At 34.6% G+C, this 6,850-nt stretch overlaps 1 pseudogene; it reads right to left on the bottom strand.

Moving 5' to 3' along the window:
- Positions 1 to 321: 321 nt before the first annotated feature.
- Positions 322 to 6,372, bottom strand: LOC130983482 (uncharacterized; annotated as a pseudogene).
- Positions 6,373 to 6,850: the final 478 nt, after the last annotated feature.

Here is a 6,850-nt window from a genome sequence, read left to right on the forward strand (position 1 = left end):
TTTTAAAAATAATAACTATTCTATGGAGGTTTCAAACCAGTCAATATAATTTTTAAAAATTAATTTACATTATTATTACACTACTAATTATTTATTATTAAAAATAAATATTTAAGCAAGACATTAAAAATGTAGAAAAAAATAAAATAAAAGAAATACTTTAAAACAAAATATAATACACTACCATCATTTTCCAATCACATTAATTACAACTACAAAATATTAAAAATAACACAATAACATACAGACTTATGTCCAAACTCTTGAACAATGAACATAACTATAGAATATAACTATAGAAGAGATTATAACTATAGAATATTACTCCACAAAGCTGCATGAGATGACATAACCATCAATAGACAGAAGAGCATATCTTCAACCACAAATAAAGTTAAGAAACTAGAAACACACTATACAAATACCACATGAGAATCAAATCCCAGAAATAAAAGTCAAAATAATGTCTAAGTTTTTATTTCAGGGGTGTATAGTTCTTAAAATATAACTAATTACCAAAAGAAATGCAGACAAATCGTTAGTTATTCAAGAAAATTAAACACTACTGTGTTATTTGTTTGCAGTAAAGACTATCGTTGTGCATGCAAATCTTGAAGAATAGAAACTCTAAGATCTTCTGTCTCAAACATTGTTCTTCTACTGTCCTCAATACATTTCTTTAATTTTGATTGAAAGAACTCTTGATGATTCTAAATTTTAAATATGGAAGTAATCAATTCATCATAACCTCTTATACTCCATACTCCAAGACTACCTATTCTAGTATAAAGTTTCTATATTCTAATTAGTTTTTTTAAAAATGTTTCATCTTATTATATATGTGTATTATATTTGTGTCGGTATATATATATACCGACACAAAGCACTTACAGGCCTAATCGCCAAGAAGTCCCTTTCAATTTGAGACTTTTGGTTAATTGTTTCCCAATAAACCTAGCTTCGATGAATCATCTCCAACTCACTTTTATTCTAAAAAATCTAAGATCAAAAGAAATACTATTGTTAATAATATAGTTTATAATAGCACAAGGTAATGAAATGTGTAAAAGAAAAATAAATCATAGTCATACACCATGTAACAAGAATAATTTTTACCATGTAAAAAAGATAAAGATCATTACTCAAAAACCAAAATGAAAAGAAAACCTGCCGTATTATGCAACTCCTCTTGCCATGGTAGACGACAGATATAAGGATTCCACTGAGAGTCCTGCATATAGAGAGAGATATTTCAGACATACAAGCAAGCTTCTAGATTTTACCAAGAGCAAAACTCAAAAGTTTGCAAAAGTTAAACAATTCCCAAATTTCAGATGAAACCTTTTACAGGAACATAATAATGATACATGAGCATCTTTTCTATCTTTTCCTAGTGAATTTGCATCTAATTTGTTGAGTTTAATAAAGAATTAATTATCTTTTAGTCAATATGGATGCTACTTTGAGTCTTTTTCAATTTTGTTTATTTTAAGTAACATTCGGCTGGATTTGGTGGAGTTTCTGTAGCACAAGAACAAAAGGAGATGGCAGTGAGGAGCGACGCATACGCGTGACTGACGTGTGCACGTGATTTGGAGCTTCCCATGGCGACACGTAATTTGGTGAGAGACAACCCACCGTGGTATGATCGCTCCATTTCATTCTTAGTTATTTTTCGTAGTAGTAGTTTTCTTACTTATTTGATTTTTATTGAGTTTTCACTATTTTTTTATCATGCAGCTATTTTTGAACAGGAACCGGACACTTCAAAAAAATGGAGCACATGACGCGCAAACGTCGCTGACGCATACCTGTCATATGCATGCGCGTGAAAAATAAAACTTGACAGGGAGTTGAGCGGGAGTAGCGCTGAAAGCATGCTAGAAGCACAAGCCGCATCACGCATACGCCTAACCCACGCGTGTGCGTTGTTTGCACTTTTCGCCTTCCACACGTGCGTGTCAGTTACGCGTACGCGTGACCTTGAAATTTGATGTAAATATGTGTTTGGGCAGAAACTTGTGCTAGTTTGGGGCTGGAAGTGTGCTAGACGCACAAAATTGACCACGCATACGCGTCATCTGCACAAATGGCCATCCACGCGTGTGCGTGCATGACACGCACGCGTCGTATGAAAATATTGGTGCCCAAGCCACGTGAACAGAGAGTTGTGCGTGCGCACGGCTGGCTTCGCGCGAATCGCAAAAAACCCAGGGCACGCGTACGCGTGACTGACGCTTACCCTTCATTAAGAAAATTTCGCGACCCACGCGTATGCGTCTGTACGCGTACGTGTCACCTGCGCCAAACAACTACACTAGTTTGCCACCCAGTTTTAATTTTTTTCCCCTCTCCCAATCCTAATTCTCTCTTGTTCTTTTATCCTTTTCTTTTTTCTTTCATCATAATATTTGTCTCTTTCTATTCTTCAGTTCTTCTTTGCTTGAGGACAAGCAAACCTTTAAGTTTGGTGTTGACGCTTCGCTTAAGGGTTTTCTGTTTATTCCTATGGCACCAAAAGGGAGGCGAATCATCTTCATTGAGGAGCACAACCTGAAGAATAAAGCGACCGCTAGGATAACTAAGGTGGTTGAGTTCCTTTCATTTTTTATTCCTCCCCTCTTTTTCTATGTCATGTTCTAGTTTTCTACTATTTTGCTTTGTTTGTTGCATGATTCTTTATTAGTTAGAATCCTAGGATTAGTTTAGTTTTCTATTAATTGCTTTAATTCTGAAAAGATGTCTCATGTATTACTCACTGAGCTTGAATTCAAATAAAAAATACAAAAGTGATGTATTGCATGAGAAAGTGAGTTTATATTGAAGAATAGTCTTATTTACTTAGATGTGGTGGTATTTTCTGTAATTCTGAATGCATGATATGAACAATGCATATTTAAATTTGAATCAAAGAATGTTGATGTATAAGGAATAGGAATTTGGAGAATTATTATGATTTCTCTGAAATTAATGAGAGTTTAATCCTTCAAGCAAAAGAAACAGCAAAAGAAAAATAAAAGCAAGGTCCAAGGCTCTGAGCATCAATGACTAGGGAGGTCAGACATGATTAAAAGCTCAAAAAGTTATTTTCCTAGTCACATGCTTGTGGTGTTTATGTGTCAAGTAATCTTTGAGACAAAACATTTAGAGTCGAAATCAATTTCAGAGTATGCCAAAGGCTTTGAGCACCACTGTTTAGGAGTAACTGAAAAAAAAAATATAAAAATATATAAAAAAAATATAAAAATAATAATAATAATAATAATAATAATAAAATAAAAATATTTAGAACTTAAAGAAAGTTCCACAGTTAAGTGCTTGTGGTGTTTCTGTGTTAAGTAAAGCTTGAGACAAAACATTTAAAGTCACAGCTAGGCTCAAGGTGCAAAGCACCAAAGAAAAAAATTGATGGGTTCAAGGATTAAAATTAAGTTACAAAAGATCAGAGAATTCATAATATTATCCGGATTCTAATTCCGAATGATAGTGACATCCTTCTGATTCAAAGGAGAGTGAGATGCCAAAACTATTCAGGATTGCAGTTGTAAACCCCACTATAAGAAGAGACATGAGCTTAATCAAATTCTCATTCTCATGCAAATTCACATCCTAAGCCTATGTTAGTTAGGGTTGCTTGAGGACAAGCAACAATTCAAGTTTGGTGTTGTGATGCGTGAGCATCTTTCCTATCTTTTCCTAGTGAATTTGCATCTAATTTGTTGAGTTTAATAAAGAATTAATTATCTTTTAGCCAATATGGATGCTACTTTGAGTCTTTTGCAATTTTGTTTATTTTAGGTAACATTCGGCTGGATTTGGTGGAGTTTCTGCAGCACAAGAACAAAAGAAGATGGCAGCGAGGAGCGACGCGTACGCGTGACTGACGCGTGCGCGTGATTTGGAGCTTCCCATGGCGATGCGTGCGCGTGACTGACGCGTACGCGTGATTTGAAGAATTGCACAGCGACGCGTGCGCGTGACTGACAGGTCCGCGTGACTTGCATAAAAGACCATCGACGCGTACGCGTGACTCACGCGTATGCGTGACATATGCAACGTACAGAAAATGCAAAAAATGTTGGGGGTGATTTCTGGGCCCCATTTTAGCACCCAAGTTAGGTGCGGATCCAGTGAAGTCAAGCGGTCCCCACGTTAGAATACGCGGAGTAGTTAGTTAATTCTGATTTAAATTCAAATTTGATTTTAAAATAGGAAAAGATAATATCTTAATTTTAGATATTGGATTTTAAATTAATTAGGATTAGTTATAAAAAGGGGAGACTTCTCTTCTATTGAAGTAGGTTCCATAAGGGGAATTCCATTAGGGAATTCTATACAATTTTACATTCCGCATTCCATGAGCAACTAATCCTCCATTGTTAAGGTTATGAGCTCTGTCTATTTGTATGGATTGATTTTATTGCTTTTTCTATTTTAATTCATGTGTGGATTTATAATTCAAGAATTGTTTTCGCTCTTTATCTCATGAATTTGGGTGGAACGGAAGTATGACCCTGTTTCTATTTGAGTTCTTGTAAAACTTGGAAAAGCTCTTTACTTGAACAACAGCTTGAAAACATATTCTCCTAAATTTTAATTATTTGGATTTAACAGGATACATGACATATAATCCTTATTTTTTGGGTAATTAGAATTTTTATGGCATATAAACTAGAATTTGAACTTCACCCTCTAATTGAAATAATTGACCAAGGCATTGGCAGTCAATGAATTTTAGAGGAGACTAGAAAGGTCTAAGGAATTAAGGTTTAGTCACATATAGTTTGCCATAAATTAAATCCTACATGATTAAAATAGTTAGTAAGAAAAGTTAATCCGGAAAAATAGATAACTCTGAAGCCTTAACTGTTTCTCCAATATTTTATTTTTAACTTATTTACTTGTGTGCCTACCTTCTGATATTTTCAAATTTAAACCTTTTGAATATCTCAAAACCCTTTTCTGCTTGCCTAACTAAGCCAATCAATCAATCGTTGTTGCTTGATCCATCAATCCTCGTGGGATCGACCCTTACTCACGTAAGGTATTACTTGGTACGACCCGGTGCACTTGCCAGTTAGTCTGTGGTTGTAAAAACACCACACCAGATAACAATGGTACCTGACCCAATTTTCCCTCAATTAGAAGAAGAATAGCAAGTTTTGCAACATTCGCAACTTCCTCACTGATCAGAGATTTGATCTTAGCAGGGAGATTATCTGCTGTTATTTGCTACAAAACCAATTACAAATACTATGTTATCAAGAGTGACTTTTCATTGTGACATATAAAAAGCAAGCCATAACATATAGTTTGAGAAAAGATTAAGAGTGGATGCCTACCACTTTATAAGGAACCTTCAAAATACAATCTCTGACTTTTATCGCCTTAGAAGCAAACAGAGACCTAGATGCAAGACACAAATTAATAGTTACTAAACCACCATTAATTAATATAATAATATATAATATACACAGAGAAATGTTCCATCTTCATTATATCATTCTGTGTTATGACTTATGTGGAATATTAACCAACAAACTATGCCTAAATTCACAACCATTCTTACTATTCGATTTCACGAATGATGACAAAGGAAACAATAAGCATGCAATTAAGAGCTAGAACCTGGTAGGTTTTCATTTCTTATATTACAACATCAATCTTTTTCCAACTAAAGTGGGAGGAAAGTATGAAGCCTTATTTTTCCAACACATAGAACAATCAAAATCATTGCTACTACTAGCAGTCTAATATGAACAAACAATTCAATGTTATGGTGTCATGAAAAGTCAATTATACTCACTTTGACACACAAGTATCAATTTGTGAACTGAGCCTGTTCAAATATTCAGTAGGGCTACGTTTCATATCCTTTTTCAGTTGATGCAATTTCTGATTTGAAAGAAACTTTCCTAACATTAGTAATTAAGAATGCACAAATAATATTGCTAGTTAGCTTATAATCATTCACCTTAAATATCTCATACTAGCAATTAGAATTAATTAGGTTCATATATAGATCAAGGATATAGGCAATAATTAACTTCATTATGATGAAATTTTAAACAGCAGTAGCAGTTATATATATCTTTATGTTGGTAGATTGAATAAAATCAATCAATTAATTCAGTCAAATATGAGTCCCCTTTTTTTCAAGTGCTCTTAATACCTCCTTTGCAGCTTTATACTTCTCCCGGGCAATTTCTTCACATCGGACAGTAGCAAGCATAACCTACAAGTTGATCAAGTGATAAAGCTTCAACAGAGATTAGTCCTTGAGAAGAGTTGGACCAACAACAAGCAAACTCTTCCAATCTGAATCAACAAAAGAAATTACCAAATCGTGAGAAGAGTTGGACCAACTCGCATAGCAGTTAAAAAACAATTCAAATAAAGCAAGCAGGGGATTTCAATTATCTTCAATTTAAACGTGTTGTAATGACTCTTTAAGTTACTCATCTGCAACAGAACAAAAACAATCAAAGATGATATGACTACAACTTCCATCAAAGCTTTTTTATTTTTTATACAATGATATATTAAAGAACCTAGTTCAGTTCATGGAAACCTTTACAAAGTAGGAACAAATCCTCACTTTAATGACTCGGAATGACATGAGAATTAGTTTCACAAGATTTGATAGCTTCGATCGCACTATCGCAGCTTCAATCGAAGCTTCCAAAGTCTCTCGCTCGCTCGCCTTACAAGTCTACTCAGCCAGTGCCACCGAGTCTGCGCCCAAACCGCTCTCTGAGTGCTTCAAGCTGCTGGAGCAAAAGCAGAATCAGCGGTAGCACGCGTCGTGAAAGATGACGCAGAAGTAGAAGATCTAAAGCATTACTATCCT

This window comes from Arachis stenosperma, chromosome 1 (assembly GCF_014773155.1).
Source record: "Arachis stenosperma cultivar V10309 chromosome 1, arast.V10309.gnm1.PFL2, whole genome shotgun sequence".
Classification (NCBI taxonomy): Eukaryota; Viridiplantae; Streptophyta; class Magnoliopsida; order Fabales; family Fabaceae; genus Arachis; species Arachis stenosperma.